The sequence below is a fragment of the Rhamphochromis longiceps genome, linkage group LG3 (assembly GCF_057381845.1).
Source record: "Rhamphochromis longiceps isolate RC_006_pf linkage group LG3, R_longiceps_female_GT1.1, whole genome shotgun sequence".
NCBI lineage: Eukaryota > Metazoa > Chordata > Actinopteri > Cichliformes > Cichlidae > Rhamphochromis > Rhamphochromis longiceps.
Genome location: NC_140559.1, coordinates 43,040,052 through 43,058,788, shown reverse-complemented (window position 1 = coordinate 43,058,788; position 18,737 = coordinate 43,040,052). Strand labels below are relative to the sequence as shown.

The 18,737-nt window shown below is 39.0% G+C and overlaps 1 pseudogene; it reads right to left on the bottom strand.

Moving 5' to 3' along the window:
* The window catches only part of LOC146674905 (basement membrane-specific heparan sulfate proteoglycan core protein-like), a 75,176-nt pseudogene extending 59,211 nt beyond the window's left edge, over nt 1-15,965 (bottom strand).
* Between the last annotated feature and the right edge of the window lie 2,772 nt (nt 15,966-18,737).

The window sequence follows — 18,737 nt, the reverse complement described above, 5'->3', positions numbered from 1 at the left end:
AACCTCAGTAAAAGAAGTCAGCGGGGGTTACTACAGCTGTGTACCGGGGCCTGCGCTTTGTCGGTGGGATTGCTTGCGAGGCGAGCGGGTCTATCCCACGCTTTGCCGTGAGACTGGGCAGACATCTCCGAAATCATCGAAACACTTTTGCAAAGAGGCTGTATCTTGACAAACCGACCAGACACATGAAGATTAAACCACTACATTCTCGGCTAAAAAAATATTAAAACGGTATTTGGTAACACACAAACAGGGTTTTTCAAAGCTCAGTTCTGTTAGCTTCCACATGCCGGTTGTTGTGTGCTAGAAACAATGGCCACCAGGCCAAAGCAATGGTTTTGACTCAATCAGCGTTAACCCCGCCCCCTGAGTTTGATGGGTGAGGCTGACAGATAAAATTATTTCATGATGAGAGCCAGGCGCCAAGACTGCCAAAATGAAATAAATAAATATATCATTAAATAATTAATTAAATGTGTCAATAATTAATGAAATGTGTCAATAATTAATTAAAATGTGAAATACATAAATAATTAATTAAATGTGTCAATAATTAATTAATTAAATGTGTCAATAATTAATTAAAATGTGAAATACATAAATAATTAATTAAATGTGTCAATAATTAATTAATTAAATGTGTCAATAATTAATTAAAATGTGAAATACATAAATAATTAATTAAATGTGTCAATAATTAATTAATTACATGTGTCATAACTATTTATTTAATTAATTAATTCCAATTTTAATTAATTATTGCCACATTTAATTAATTATTTAATGGTGTATTTAATTAATTCATTATGGCAGTCCTGGCGTTCCATACAAAGCTGCAAGAACAACAGATTCTTACTAATGTTGATAAAACAGATCTCCAACTTACATGATACAGTCAGTGTGATGGTATCACTCCACTCTGTCCTTGTGCCCCGGCAGCTGTATTCTCCACTGTCAGACTCAGCAGCGCTGCTGATTCTGTATTCATTGGATGTTTCAGGTATGTTTGACTGGCCTCGTCTCCATTCATACGTCCACTGAGCTCCTTCACCTCCCTGAATCTCACATCTGACAGTGACTGTCTCACCGCTGTATATCTGAGTCCAGGATGGCTGCAGGGTCACAGTGGGCTTAGGAGGAGCTGATCAAATAAAACATAGCATTAGTAGACTGATAATTTGACTTAAAAAATAAACAATAAAAAGTTTAGTTTGTACCAAACAGATTAAATGATATTTAGACTCTACCAGCAGAGTGACTGAACACAACCAGGTGTGCAAAAATCTAAACTGTGACACTGAACATCAACGCATAAACACACAATATCATGTAAACAACCTCAATTTTATAGTCAAATATCACACAATTTACTTATTTCCAGAGGTGGGGAGTAACGAAGTACAAATACTTTGTTACTGTACGTAAGCTATCTGTACTTTACTTGAGTATTTATGTTGACATTATGTTTTTTTATAGTGTGAAGCATGCTGCAAAACAAACTGAGGTAGAATCACTGTGTTATTTAAGGCTGCATGAAAATCCTTTACAGATTAGTGCAGGATAAACAGGTTAGTTTGCTGTACTGTGAGGGATTTAAAGGAAAGACCAGTGTGTGACTGGTGCACAGTGACAGTCCAATATAAAGTCAGTATAAACAGTGTACTGTGAGTGTAGTGAGGAGGACAACTCATGAAACGTCTGCTTACATCAGACTGAATTCAGGTGGATAAATCTGTAAAGAGCAGCAAGTCAGCTGATCACAGCTCATACATTAAGAAAATCTACTGGAGCTCTCAATAGAAAATAGCCTGAGCCATTAAAAACTGATTTTAGGATTTTCCACACGCTGAATCCCACTTTAAACTCTTGTCCATTCTCTTCCGCTTATCCTTATCAGGGTCGCAGGAGGCTATAGACTATCCCAGCTATCATAGAGCGAGAGGCAGGGTACACCCTGGACAGGTCGCCAGTCTGTTGCAGGGCTAAGACAGAGACACAGACAAACATTCACACTCCCACATATTTAAAATAATCAATTCACTTAACCCCACTAAGTGCATGTCTTTAGACTGTGGGAGGAAGCCGGAGTATCTGGTATTTCCTTTCATTTTTATCCATGTAGCTTTGTACAAGGATTTTGAGAACTCCAAGAGTTAATACAAAAGCGTACACTGAGGTAAGCAGCACACATGCCAATATCAGTGAGATACACTGCACTACTCACACAAATCATCATCTTCTTGTAAATCTGTGCTGTAAACTGTTCAGATAAACATCCATGAAAAGAGAATTAGTCTGTATGAAGGCAGCACACTCTTAATATGATCATTTTAAACACTCTGTGTTCCTCCGCCACTGCCTCGTTTGAGTTTTGGACGAAATGGATTCTGGGATATTACATTTCATCATTTCGAGCTGATTGGAGACCAGAACAGCCAATCAGATTTTTTTTGCATCCAAGTCTGTGATTGGCTGGTTTTGTGGCACAAATATAACGGTGTACAGAAAGAGTTGAGCGCGCACGGGCAGAAATGTTGAGAGCGCGAGCAACACATTGTGAGCGAGCGCAAGTGCAAAAACTGAGCGAGAGGGGCTGCTGTTGTGTGTGTGTGGATAATAGCAAACACAGATACATTTTTTGCAAAGCAGCAATGAATTTTGTTCACTCAAATTTAGTTTTTCTTCACTCAAAATAAATTTCTCCTCAAAAATGCAACAATTGCACCTGCAATTTTTTTTTACGTGCGGTCAGAATAGTGGCACAAAGATAACGCCATATAAAAACGACTGACGACTGACTCCATAAATATACAAGATGGTGATGAGGAAACACACGGAGAAGACAGCTGGGGGGAATAAACATAATGACACAATACAGGAAGCAAAACTGAACACAGGATGGGACACTGTCAAAGTAAAACAGGAAACACTGAGACCTACACCTGAGACACACGGACTTGACAACAACAGTGATAAACAAACAGGGAGGCAATAGCAGAGACACAAGAACAGGAACAGGTGAAGAGAGGATGAAGATGAAGATGAAACACAGTAAAACGACTAAGACACAAGGGGGTGAGGGAGAGGGCGAGAGAGAGAGGGCAGAGAGATACAAACATCGAATAAGGCACATGGAGACAAACATGGGTGACAAAACAGACTCACCACAGAGAGGAGACATGGAATGAAACACGGGAACAGAAAAGGGAGCCAATGAGCCACCACCCTGACACCATCAGTGTAAGAAATGGTTTACAGTATTTAACTGTTTTTCTACATGATGAAGAAAAAGCTGCTGTGAGAAAGAGAGAAACCTGTCGGCACCACCCTTTGACTTAAATTGTAAGAAACAAATGTGTAAAAATAGAAAGAAACTTCTGGTAGCTCATCATTATTATATCTATACTGTATTTCTATGGTAGATGCTGAAAAATAGAAACATTTCTGTTTACCTGCACTTTAATCATTTGCTGTTTTACCTGTTTGGTAGTTGTTGAAATGGTTTGGCCTGTACCACTACACTTGCTGTCTTCAGGACATCTGCCCCCCTTCTTTCTTTCACATAATGGTATGATCCCAGCCTGTCTTTGCATGCGATTGGTGCGCCCATCAAAGCACGGATTCTTAGCAGGGCTGAATATTCAGTTCCCACATACCGAGGGTACATTAATAACTGGCTCGCAGGCCGGAAATAATTGTATCGAGGGCCGAATGTGGCCCGTGGACCGTAGGTTTGACACCCCTGATTTCGAGCATTGTAGGAGATAACAGCTACATATATGAACTGGAGTAAAAACAGTGTTTCTTACCTTCAGCGTTTCCACAGATGACTGTACTGAGCACTAAAATAATGAATAAAAACTCATCAGATATTATACCTCAGAGTAAAGTTTTTTTTAAAGGCTTTACTCTGATTATTGATTATTGTAAATTTAGGGATGAACAATAATCACCAAATTTCTCCTGTTTGCTAAACAAGCTCTAAGCAGTGACTCACTAATTCTCAGAGATCAGGAACATTTTAATTATTGGTGCCTTTCAAACAATGTCAGACGTGTACTTACAGAAAAAGCCCATCATGCAGAGCAAAGAGAGCCCCATCGTCACATCCAGCCTGCTGCACTCTGATCCTCAGATAATCACAAACAGTTTTACTTTGCAGAAAAAAAGAGAAGTTGTGTTTTGTTTGGGTGTGACAGAGTTTTTCTACAGGTTCTTCTTCTGATTGGTCTCTCTGTGCTTCCTTCCCTTTTACACCAAACTCAAACAGCTCCTGTAGCTTTGACCGCAGCAGTTTTGTGACATGTTTTCCATCGCTTTAAGTCATATCTTACCAGGTCTTTTTTTACTCTGACAGCGTCCCCTGGATCATTATCATTCTGCAATGTTACTCTTCCTGCACACTGGAAGTGAATGTACCAAAACCCCTTTTCTGTTTTACAGCCTGTATTTTTATATCTAAGTCTTTTTAATGATTTTTTTACATTTTGATTCTTTATCGGAGGAATTATGTGGAAATTCTTCTTTCATGCTGCATAAAAACATCTAGAGATTTTATCTGACTCTTAGCTGAAACATCATCATGCAGTGCTATAATAAAAATGCTCCTTTGACCTCAGATCTGTGAATGTTTTCTCCTTGTGGTTAAATTCTATGTTTGGCTGATACCCAAACAGAGTAAATGACTCACTGTGTGGTTGAACTGAAACTAAAGACCTGTATGTTTCACAAATTAAATTAACAAAGACAACAAATAAATGTATCTTCTATTGGCACATCAAAGTGAATGTTACATGTTACCAACAAAGACTATGTAATTCTCTCCAGAGTCAAATGCAGACGAGGTGACCTTTACTAAAGCTTACTGAAGCTGATCATTTCAGGCCTCAATAGTAACAAATGAAGAAAACTGAGTTACAGATAACTGATCACTGGAACACAGAGACTCTGGGTCATCACAAAATCTTCCATATGGTCTCTATCAAGGTCACAAAAGTTTCAACTTACAACATAAATGAGAATAACATCCTTTATGATTCGACAGAAGTTCAGTCAAACTGTTTAGCTATGTGTAGACTGATATGTCAGAAGACACATCAGTCTGGTGTCCATACGAGTGAACATTATCAACACTTATTCATTATTTTCAGTTTTACTGTGGATTGTAATTATTTATTAAAAACTAAAAATCATTTGCAGAAGGTCAAAAACAGAGGAGAGATGTCAGGAGGTTTTTGTTGTGTATCTAATGGCATTTTAGTAATTATTCCTTAAATCATTTATTTTTATATTTTTACTCATGTTGCCATAGTAACTCTAAACTTGAATGCATATTGAGTAAATACACAAAGCACTGAAACAAACCCCATGTTGCTTCATTGTGTTAAATATTTCAATTTGGCCATGACCAAACTTCCAGTTCCTCTTTACACATCCTGAGGTTTGATAGCAAGAATAAGACATTATCACATAGCACAGAGCCAAAGTGTTTTCAGGAGACATTGAGATTCATTCTGTGGGCTGATGGAGAAAAACATGAGATCACTGAGGGTTTTTAAGTGCAGATAAGCCTGCAGCTGCGTGCAAACTTTCATTCATACTTCACAGAAATACTGACACAGGGTGAAGGGTTTTAGAACGGTGGGTTGATGCAGGTGTGTGTCTTTGTGCATTTATGTGCATGTGCCCAGAGCCCTGGGGCTCTGTCCTCAGCTCGTACTGGGATGGCCAACCTCTGACAGGATCGGCTTCCGGTTGGTTTTTAGGTGATCTTTCTTTTTGGCTCCTTGTTGCTTCTGCTGGTGTGGACACGTGTTTGTTTTTGGGTCTCCTGGATCTTTCTCTGTTTTCTCTGTTGTGTGTCTGTGAAGGTTCTCAGTCATCCAGGTCATCGTAGTCTAAGGAGCTTGCAAAGAAAAGTGTCTGGACTTGTTTAAGTTGCTTGAAGACGTTTCACCTCTCATCCGAGAAGCTTCTTCAGTTCTAAGGTCAAATGGTGGGGAGTCCCACCATTTGACTCTCTGTTGTGGTTTTGCACCCTCATGATCACGTATGTTTTATCTCACACACACACACATATACATGAGGTCATTGATGTTTGTTTAAGTGCAGAGATGGTGCAGATAGACTTGCAGCTATTTGCGAACTTGCGGTTTCAAAAATGTTAACACAATATTTTCCATCAGCCACGTCTCTTTAAAAAGTGATCCTTCCTGTCATGGTCTGATCTAAAGGTCCATGGTCTGATCTAAATATCCTTAATTTCATTGTACATGTACGATGAGAATAAAGGGCTATTCTATTGGCGGTGTGAAGAGGGAAGGAATGAGGATTTGAACCAAAATGCAGACTCTTAGAAAAGGTTAACTTAAACCCAGCTGTATTGCTGGAATACAAAAAAATGCAAAACTACAAAAAAAATTATTTGAAACTAAACGGCAGGCAGAACACACAGCAATGAGGGAGACCGCGATGCAGGACAGAGAGAGATGCAGGCATAAATACACACAAGAACAAACAAGGGAACAAACCACAGGAGGGAATCGTAGCTAAGAGGAGACACTTGGAAGCACAGCTGGACACAATTTAAACTGAACATGATGCACAAAGCACAAGTGACTATCAAAGTAAAACAGGAAGTGTGCACAACGCACATTGAGACACAGGCTGTGTCCAAATTCAGGGGTAGCATTCGTCGATGGCTGCATTTGTAGGCAATTACGTCACAAAGACGCGACGAAGGCTGTCCAAATTTGAAGAGTCCTCCAAATGCGGCGACAAATGCGTCCTTCATTTCCCCAGATTTGAAGGATGTGTTGGCTGTATCGTTCGTGGCCCAACATATCCCAGGATTCATTTTGGATTTCAGGATTTCAGTTTGATATGTTTTAATAATAAATTTTAAGAATAAATCAATTTGCACATCATATTCATATGAGTACGGTTTTATTAACCCTCATACTGTACAGAACCGGTGATGTCCAGACGGTATTCCTCTTGTGTTCTGCTGTGAAAACTTTAGGCATTAACATAATTGCCATGGTTTTCTCTCTTCTCTTATTTTTTGTGTGTGATCAGGACAATTCTGGAGAAGATGGGCCTGCAGGGGAAAGTCACCCCCATGCAGGCTAGAAGAAATGGGATAACTGAAGGGTGGCTGACCTAAGAACATAAACAGAGGGATAACAACTCTACAGGGCAGAATCATGACCTCTGAATATTAAATAACCCAAAACCATAAAGTCCAAACCCAAAACGCTGGGTGCAAACCCAGGATCATGACTATATTTATATATCAACAACAGCCTTTGACACACATGTAGGCAACGTGGCTGCTTAGAGGAACAAAGATGATATTCTGTAATGCCATGTTTGTAGTTTGATCTCATATTATCACTGCATGATCTTACTTGTTGAATAAAAATATCACTGTACATTTGTGTATAGTTGAATATAGTAAAAACAATTTTTTAGGGTTTAAAAAGTTTTAATTTATCAAAACATAAACAATATTTTCCTTTTGCAAAGTCTTCAGTGAGACGGCTTCAGAGCGTAAACAGATCAAAAACAAGCTTTGGTGCTCAGCAGCTCTAAAAGTGTTTAAGTTGTTGACTTTGACTGTTCTCTCTGTATTCTGACACATGATGGCAGAGCCGCATAAAAAAGTGCTGCCAAGTAAAAAAGCAGTAAAAGAGTCACAGACACAGAAAAAGCTCTTCAAAATTCACCAGTGACTCAGTTCATTTCAAAACACTTTATTAAACTGAATTATTGCAGAGACAAAACAAGACAAACAATCAGCGTAATAACAAAAAGCTGTGAAGGGCTTTTTTTCTAACTCTGTCTGTTTCACATTTTCGTTGCCTAATTGTAGCGTCCACTCTTACCAGTACCAGTTTATACAGAGATCAAATTAGTACTGAGCAGGATTGAGTTCAGTTTATTGATGCGGCCCTCCACAACAGGCCCAGTTTCTCATGTGGCCCCTCAGGAAAATGAATTGCCCACCCTGCTTCAGAGGGTCTCTGTGCCACAGCAGACTCCTGACCCAGAATCACACTTACAGTAAGTCATCGTCTTCAAAAGCAACCGAATGATCTGTGAGGTCAAGCTGCTCAGTTATTATTCATTTCTGGCTCTTTTCCACAGTGTTACCCCAGCAGGTGGTAGATGACCGCCCCTCTCTGAGCCTGGTTCTGTCAAAAGTTTCTTCCTGTTAAAAAGGAGTTTTTCATTCTCACTGTCACCAACTGCTCACTCATAGTCGTCTGATTTGGAGTGTTTCTCTGTATTGTTGTACAGTCCTTACAGTATAAAGCCCCTGGAGGCGACTGTGGTTATGATTTTGCACCTTATAATAAAAATTGTCAACTTTCATTTATATAGCACCAAATTACAGCAACAGACAGTTAAACTGAATTGAACTGAATTACTTGACAGTTGTGTGCGCTGTCTGAGGACAGTCACTGTGTTTGTAAGTAGCCGTGTTCATTTTGTCACATGTTCTTTCTACTTTCTCCTCTTTGGATTTTAAACAATTTGTTGAGCACTAATGTGCACATGAAGCCCATTAGTGCTTTGAGTGCTCCAAGCGGGTAAAAAAGCGCCTCCGTCCAGTGAAAGAGCGCTGCCTGCTGCCGCTCGAAGAGGTCAGAGTCCGCTGGGTCCACAACGCAGGGTCATGTCATTCTGTCAGGGGTGTCGAGTGTGGATGCGAGGAAAGGAGGACCCAAACGCTGGACTCACAGGTAGGTGAAGGCTGGTATTTATTATGACGAGCAGATGAGCCAAACATAAGATGACTGGCTGAACTGAAATGACTGTCTTAACTGAACACACGTGCAGAGTAGACAACATTAACATCAATGACACGACAAAGACCAGGATGAAACTGAGGACTTAAGTACACTGGCTAATGATGATGATTAGGGACCGGTGAGAACACAGCTGAACATAATGAAACAGGAAGTAGAGCTAATGACACTGAGACAGAGGGCTGGCACGGTGAAGCGGGAAACATGAATGTGGAACATAAACTGAACATGAACTGAAAACACCAGGTGAACCACCCAGAAGAAAAGCTGCTCTGGAAACATGAGCAATAGTTTGACAGGTGAACAGAAAGAGCTTGAAACTCAGCAAACACGAGGCAGTTTGATACCAGAACAAAAGAGAAATGTCTCCCAAGAACAGCAACAACTTCAACTTCAACTGAATGTAAAGTGAGTGTAATCTCTAAGACTTGAAACTGCAGATTAGAATATTTTGATGAACATGAAACCATCAGAAATGTTACATGAACCAAATCAGTAAAAGTGGAAGATGGAGGATGGCAAACATGCAAAAGAAAAATCAATACTGAGCAGAAGTGTTGTTGTGTGAAAATGTCATATAAGGTGTTCAGCATTAAAGGGGACATGAAACACTACATGTAAAAAAAGGCTAATTTACATCATGGAGCCCAGCTCTCAAAAACTGACACAGATGTAACTCTGACTGTGAAGGTGGATTTAAGAAATAACTGCTTAAAGTTATAAAAACACATGTATCACCATATTCTGTCAGTACAGAGCATGACGGATAGTGGGAACAGCAGAGAAGATCATCGGGGTCTCTCTCCCGACTACACGCTGTATTCGCAAAGCCACCAGCATTGTGGCTGATCGGACACACCCCTCTCACACACTCTTCACACTCCTAACATCTGGAAAAACGTACCGAAGCATTCGGGCACACACATCCAGACTGTGCAACAGCTTTTTTCCACAAGCCATCCGTCTCCTCAACAAAAAGGGACTGGACTGATAAACACAAACGCGCACACACACATATAGAAACATACACACACACACACACACAACATTATCACTCACCTTAACTTAACTACCTCAAGCATTGAGTCTAGACTGACTAATCAACACAAGCGCAAACACACCGACCCACACCACCAAACTATCGTATACACCAACCTGTAAATGCTCTTTTGCACAATATTATTACTGGATTTTTGCACTAACTTCTTTACTTCCTAGTCTTCCTTAGATAGTTAGATAGTTAGATAGTTAGTTTTTTGTTAATTTATGTTGTAATTTATGTTAGGTCAGTCTGTCTTGTCTCTGCTAGCCAGCAAACTAGGCCTCTTAGTTAGCTAGTTTAGTGTTACCTTATGTTGTAAATTTATGTTGCATGTAGCACCTTGGTCCTGGAGGAACGTTGTTTCGTTTCACTGTGAACTAAATGTATATGGTTGAAGTGACAATAAAGCCAACAAGACAAGACTCCACCAGGTCACTTGGTTAGTTTCAGTCAAAAGACTCACATTAGGTTGTGTTAGGTAACTAATAACAGAACCAATAACTCGAGGAAAATAAGGACAGTAAAACATCAGTTTAATGGGGTCACTGGCTGCCCCTCGTGCCTGTCCCATCTGTGGCTTCCTGTTGGAGAACAATAAAGTTTATTATAAAAACATTGCCTGCCCTCGATGTAAAGTGAAGTTCTGTTCTGTGTGTTTGAGTCTTTACAAAGAGTGTGACGTTAACTGTACCTTATTGACTGTTTAGGAGGTGCGACCCTCAGACACACCTCTGTACCTGTGTGGAGGAGGAAATCATCCTGATTTACTTTCATTGATTTAAACATGTGGTCTCTGATATACACATGGTATCATTTGTTGTGTGTTCTGTATTGTAAAGATTTCTTTTTGTGCAAAAATGTGAAAATGAAATGAAATGTATTTTCTTCTTTTCAGAGCAGGTGATACAGAGCTGAGTGTGGAGCTGGAGAAAAAGCTTTATGTGTAAAACTGGTTACAAAGTAGCTGTTAGTCAGCCAGCAGGAGATAAAAGCATCCAGGAAGCTCAGACTTTGTATCCAGTGTCTCTGTACTAGGGATGGGTATCGTTTAGGTTTTATCCGATACCGGTGCCAAATCGGTACTTTTGAAACGGTGCCGGTGCTCAAACGGTGCTCGAACCGGTGCTTAAAGAATGGAGAACACAAAATTGGTCCAAAAACCTCTCATATTCAGCTGCTTTTTTGTAAAAAGATAACAATGTTAGCCTTTTCTGCAGCTATGGGGCATATATGGTATCACTCTTAGCTGGAAGCAGTGCTTAAACAATGGAAAAAATACAAACTTTGTCCAAAAACCTCTCAGTTTAGCTGTTTTCCACTTTTTCTTTGGTCATTTTAGCCTTTTTGGCCAGGGTAAAGGGAGCATCTGCCATCAAACAAGAAGACAGCCGCATGTAGCTATGATGATATTTGCTAGTTCACCTTACATGCATTAATGTAATAACGTGGTTAGCCTACTCAACGTAAATTACACACGAACAACATTAAGCTACTCACGCAGAGAAGAACGGCTGCTGCTGCCATCAAATACGGCGCATTTCTCGGCTTTAAAAAAAAACCCGCTATGCGTCGCCAGGTGTTTCATCGGATTTGAGGTGTTACTTCCTTTGACAGCATCACAGTATCAGCTTAAAGCACTTGTTGCAGGCTGCTGAGTTTGCATATTTTGCTGTGAAGTACAGCCAGACTTTTGACCGCTTCGCCTTGGGCATTTTTAATCTGTAGCTCTGCATAAAAGAACGTACGTACCTGGACCCGCCTACTATCCTCGGAAACGTAAAATGATTGGCTAGAAGTGTATCACAGCTCAGGAAAAAAAAGCACCGAAATAAAGCACCGAAATGTGCGCTGCTTTTCGGTCTGGTTACTACCGTTTATGTCAGAACCGGTGCCATCATGGCACCGGACACCGGTACCCATCCCTACTCTGTACATTATGTGTTTCTGTGAGGTGGAGATCTAACAAACCAAACACTGCATGGGACTGTTGTGACTGTACCTGCATCCCATCTTCATTGTAGTAAACAGCACTCTCCTCTGGTGTGTCGTGTTGCCCTGTGAGGTGATCAAATTCATCCACAAATGAAAACAAATACGTTTTTAAAGGATGTTTGTTTTATTTTTAAACTGCACGCGTTTTATGTACTCACTCTTTCTTCTAAGATCTTTAAACTCAATAAGAGAGGAGGCGACGTTTTCATATTCATCTGCTCCTGAAATGTTCATAATTTTATTTACAGGATTGTAAAAACATGGAATTAGTTTCATTAAATCAAAAACAAGTTTCATCTCTAACTGCTCTGTGCTTTCCAGCACATATACTGTACCATTTCTGTTTGTCACTTGTGTGACTGATTCATAGACGTCAGCAGTACCTAAAGAAAAAAACAAGCCAGGCTCACATTAATCATTTTATTAGTTACACTAAAGATCAGAGCAAACACAGAAACTCTGTGTGAGTCAAAACCAGGACTGTAAGATCTTTAAATGTTCTTTGAAAAACTGCTGAACACAAACTGAACCTATTAAATGTTTGTGTTAATGGAGGCTTAATAAAAGTCAATATTAATAATGATAATAAAGACTGTTTTTCAATGCTGACCATGTTGAAGAGAGTCGTACACATGAGTTTCATTCTGGTTGATTCCATGATTTGTGGAGGAGCCCGGACTGTGACTTTCAGACTAGATCGACCTAAAACAGGAAATAAACACAATAAACTCAAAAGTAACTGATGTTTGTTTAAAATAATAATAAAAAGTATTTTACCAACCTGGTGAAGCAGGAATCTGTGAAAGAGACAAATGTTATTACACATGTTTGTCATGTATAAATTGTTCCACTGATATTTAGTGTCATGAGATCAGAATACATGTATATGTGTGAATAATTAAAGTGTATGTAGCAAATAAACTCTCTAATGCAGCATGAAAAGAAGAGGCTCTTACACTTGGACTGTCTGCAGCGATACAACAAGAGCAGGAGAATAATAATGAGAGAGACTCCACAAACCAGTCCAACCATCAACCACACAGGAGATGAAGAGCTGTCAGCTCCAGACACAGCTGCTGAAATGACTAATAATAATTAAGTAATAATAAAGTATAATACTTATTATTATACTGCATATTTCAGTTCTCACAAAATAGATCCAGGTGACTTCAAGCATTAAACAGACAATCTAATGTTTCTTCTCAAGCATGAAAATCATTTTTACAAAAATCCATCAAATGCTTTGATCCTGCTCACCTTTAACTGACATCCAGCTCTGTGCTGACTCTCTTCCTGAGTACTGACACTTGTAGAAACCTTCATCAGACTTTGACACTGCAGAGATCTTCAGCTCCCCTCGGGGATCATTTTCAATAAGTTTGTCATTGTGATAGAAAAACACATTGGAAAGTATTTTTTGTGTTCTCAAACTGCAGCTCAGACTAACAGAAGCTCCCTCAGTCACAGGATGAACAGGACTCACCAGGATAGGACCATTACCATCATCTGTGACACAATCACACACAATTGTTTCAGTCACATCAGCTGGTGCACACTTTTAGGAAAGCTGACAAACAATAATAAGAACAGATTGTAAAAATGCTTTTCATTATGAAGATCTGATCTTGTGTATTTATAACTGTTGTATGAGTCGTACTATACTATACATTCATCATCTGGTCATCTTCAAACACTCTCTGACATTATCATAGCCCTTAATAAAAATGTTTAATATTTCTGCAGAATTCTTTCTAAAACTTTTCATATTATACTGACCAAGTTAAAGACATATAATTATCAGGACTTTACCAGCTTTAACCCTGATCAGCACTAATAAAACAGACAACACTGAGTCTGACAAATAAGTAAAATAAATGGAAAGCCAAAGAGCCGAATACTGACATGTTTAAGATGATCCTGACTTTTTTTTTTTATCTTTCTCCATCTCTGAGTGAAGTTAGCTCTCTATCTTTTGTCTCCCTGTTAAATACAGCAGCTGGACCTTTAGCTAGCACTCTGCCCACAAACTTTATAGAATAGTGTCTGAAATTGACAGAATCCAGAAAGTCCAAATGTCTTTTTCCTTGTCTTCTTTGAACTCCTCCCACACCCAGGTTTTTCCTTCAGCCAGTGCCCGAGCCATGTTTTTCTTTGCCTGCCAAGAAAAATCAGCTGCCTCCAAAGTCCCACAGGCTAACCAAGCCCGATAGGACTCCTCCTTCACCCTGATGGCTCCCTTCACTTTTGCTGTCCACCAGCTGGTTCATAGGTTACCACCACAATAGGCATCAACCACCTTTCAGCCACAACTCAGTGCACCACCAGCAACAGGGATTCCCTGGTGTTCCTGGGACACACAAACCTCCACTACGATAAGGTAGCGAGACACAGAGTGCATATAATAATAATAATAATAATAATAATAATGATAATACACGTTGACTGGACTGTGTAAATGCCTGGCTGTGACTTCCCCGAGCCAGAGGACCTCAGTATAAAGAGCCAAGATGGCTTTCCACTTACAGAGGAAAATTTGCCCAACCACTTGCATAAGTGTTATGTTGTAACTTTTAATGTTTGATCTGCATCTTGAAGATGTAAGCAGCAGTGAGCTGCTATTTATTATTAGTCTTGGGAGGTTAGCTATTGTTTTTTGGGTTACTTCTTTTGGGTTTGTAATCTCAGTTTGCAGTAGACATTTCTGTGTGTTTCTTATTTTGGGTTAAGTCCTGTGTTTGTAAAGCTGTGGAATAATCAAAACATCTATTCTTTATTTAAATGTTGTTTCTGTGCCGCCTTGTGGCTTGCGGATAACTGATGCGTTTTCATGTTGGATCTTAGCTTCAATGACAGGATGTAAGATGTAAGTGTAATCACACATTTATGAAGCACTTTTCAAAGTCCATATTTTAAAGTGCTCTATAGGAGCAACAGAATAAAGTAGAATAAGGTGGCAAATAGAGGAATAGGTCAGTTAAAATAATTTCTAACAAAGACAAGGGGTTTTATTAGATAATAAGGGATTGCCACAGACAGTAGTTGCAGTTTAAAGATGAACAGTGTATAACTGCTGCTATGATTATTCTTTCTACTCTCAGTGTGGCCGTGAGTTTAATGCTCTTGGGTTTAGAGCAAAAATAAAGCAAAGCATGGTTTGTTAAGTAAGTCTTGTAGATGCCTCCATCAGAAACAGTGATCACAGCCTCTGAGCTCAGTGGAACAAAGAAAGTCTGCAAACCCACCACATCTGTCACACACATAATAACAATGGATTGCATTTATATAGTGCTTTTCGAGAACCTCAAAGCGCTTTACAATTCCACTATTCAGTCACTCTCACATTCACACACTAGAGGAGGCAGCTACAGTTGTAGCCACTGCCCCGGGGCAGACTGACAGAAGCAAGGCTGCCATATCGCTCCATCGGCCCCTCTGGCCAACACCAGTAGGCAGTAGGTAAAGTGTCTTGCCCAAGGACACAACGACCGAGACTGTCCGAGCTGGGGCTCAAACCGGCAACCTTCCGATTAAAAGACGAACACCCAACTCTTGAGCCACGATCACTCCCAGCTGTAGGTTTATTTCTCCCCTTCTTCTGCAACATTGACTTCAAAACTAGGTGAATACCTGAGAATGACCAGGTGAGCCCACCTTGCATGAACTTGCATGAATTAAGTACAGCTCCACACACATTTGCAAATCTATAAAACGTAATTTATTTTTACCAATTTAAGAAACAAATTTCATCACTCTAAATAAAAAATATTTATTGATTATACACAGATTGAAATACGCACACAAAAAGTCACTATCATTCAAACACCAAATTACAGGGAAAAAAGTATTTTTTGTCCTTTTTCCAGTAGAGCCCATAGACATGTAAATATGTGCCACTGTACAAATCTGTGAAGAGGTGTAAGCCCAATGCAGGAGACAAAATTAAATAAATAATAAGGAGCTCTACCAGCTAATCGGTCTTTAAAAAGGGAGAACAAAAGAACAAAACAAGTACACTGACAAGGAAAAAGGGGACGATTTAGGCATGACTGGAAATGAAAGACAGGTGAAAACCATCTGCAAAGTTGCAAATGATATAACAATTTCTTACCTTCAGCCATTCCATAGATGACTGTACTGAGCACTAAAATAATGAATAGAACTTCATCAGACATTATACAACTGAAGAAATCAAAATCAATATAAATTAAGGCTCTTTTTAAAAGATGAACCGTAATCATCAAATTTCTGTGCTCCTACTTGTCAAACTAAACAATATAACTAAAATAATTGTAACACAGTGTGTAACTATAAATGATCCAGCATCCAACATTCAGTAAAAAAAACTCACAAGTCTGCTTTGTTCCAGCTCTCAAGTAAACAGGTTAAAGCAGTGACTCACTGTAATTCTCACAGATCAGAAACATTTTCATTAATCGGTGCCGTTCAAACAATGTCAGACGTGTACTTACAGAAAAAGCCCATCATGCAGACCAAAGAGTGCCCCATCATCACATCCAGCCTGCTGCACTCTGATCCTCAGATAATCAAACAGTTTTACTTTGCAGAAAAAAGAAAGACAGAAAAGAGTTGTGTATCGTACAGATAAGACAAGAGTATTTTTCCACAGTTTTTTCTTCTGATTGGTGTCTCTGTGCTTCCTTCCCTTTTCCACAAAACTCAAACAGTGCCTGTGGCTTTGACCGCAGCACTTGTGCATCATGTTTAATTTCCTGTGCATTGCAAACATAGATGTTTGTTTCTTGCGTTGTGTTGTTTCCTTTCTCTATAATATACAAACATGTTCTTTTGCTTGAAGTCAACATATTTGACCAGGTCAATTTTTTTATCATTTAAACTCTGACAAGTTTTTGCAGTGTCCTGTGTATCATTATCACGCTGCAATATTCCACTTGCAGCAGATTGGGAGTCACTGGGAGTGAATGTACCAAAACACCTTTTCTGCTTTGCAGGCTGTATTTTAATATTTCAGTCTTTTAAATGAAGAAAATTATGAGAAATTATGTTGAAATTCTTATTTCATGCTGCATAAAAACATGTAGATTTTATTTGACTGTTAGCTGAAAAATCAGCATACAGTACTGTGGTGAAAAAGGTTCTTTTGATCTCAGCATAGACCTATGAATGTTTTTACCTTGTGGTTAAATTCTGGCTTTAGGTTTGGTTGAGACCCAAACACAGGAGACTAACCTGTGAGTCATCACAAATTCTTCCATATGAAGAACTTGTGATGACCCAACTTACAGCCTTCAGTAAACATAAATAAATAAATCAGAATAATACACTCTATGATTTGACAGAAGTACAGCCAAACATATCAGTGTACACTATGTCAGAAGATATTACCCTGTTCCTACAATATGAGTGAATGACCTCTACCATTACCAACACTTATTCATTGTTTTCATTTTTGCTGTGGATTGTAATTATGTGAGATGCCAGGATGTTTTGTTGTGTATCTAATTGTGTTATAATAATTATTCCTTAAAAATTTTTATTTTTATATTTTTACTCATGTTGCCATAGTAACTTTAAAATTTGAATTCATACTTAGTAAATTCACAGAGCATTGCAACAAACCACATGTTGCTTCGTTGTGTTAAACATTTCACTTATAACTGGATCTAACTTCCAGTTCCTCTTTACACATACTGAGGTTAGATAACAAGAATAAAATGACACCACACTCACACCAGAGCTAAAGTGTTTTTAAGAGACATCAAGTTTCAACTCTGTGGAAGTTGTGTCCTCTGATTTTTTTTCCCCAGTTAATAATGCAGAAATGAAAGCACAGTGTCTATAATAAATTGAATTGTTCTTACTATTTTAGTTCTAAAGGCTGATGGAGAAAAACATAAGATCACTGAGGGGGTTTTTAAGTGCAAAGATGGTGCAGATAAGCCTGTAACTACGTGAGAACTTTCAGTTATACTTCTTGGTTTGTGAACCAAACCACGTACAGACTGACTTTCAAAAGGCCACAAAGTTTTATTCATTCATGTTCATGTTTGGTCACAGAAGCACAAACTTCTTAACTTGCAGCTGAAATCTTGCCTCTCCATGTTTTTTTTTGTTTGTTTCTTTTGTTTTGTTTTTGTTTTTTTAAGTAATGTTGTGACCTATACGTGGAAATGTGGAAATATTTCTTCTGTTTTTTGGGTGAGATTATTTCTAAATTATTTCTCCTAAAAATGTAAGATTTAAAGTAAGAATTGCTTTATGGTGCTCAAATGGTGAAACAATAAAAATACAGATCAAACTGGAAGATTTATCACGATAGATTTGATTATTGTACTGTTGAGCCTCATCCTCAATGACTTTACATTGTCTTTACTAAGATCAGAAACAAGTGTAGCCAATACAAATATTCATAGCAGTAGGGATGGGTACCGGTTCTGACATAAACGGTAGTAACCAGACCGAAAAGCAGCGCACATTTCGGTGCTTTATTTCGGTGCTTTTTTTTCCTGAGCTGTGATACACTTCTAGCCAATCATTTTACGTTTCCGAGGATAGTAGGCGGGGCCAGGTACGTACGTTCTGTTAGAGCAGAGCTACAGATTAGAAATGCCCAAGGCGAAGCGGTCAAAAGTCTGGCTGTACTTCACAGCAAAATATGCAAACTTAGCAGCCTGCAACAAGGGCTTTAAGCTGATACTGTGCAAAGGAGGTAACACCTCAAATCCGATGAAACACCTGGCGACGCATAGCGTTTTTTTTTTTAAAAGCCGAGAAATGCACCGTATTTGATGGCAGCAGCAGCCGTTCTTCTTTGTTGTTCGCGTGTAATTTACGTTGAGTAGGCTAACCACGTTATTACATTAATGCATGTAAGGTGAACTAGCAAACATCATCATAGCTACATGCGGCTG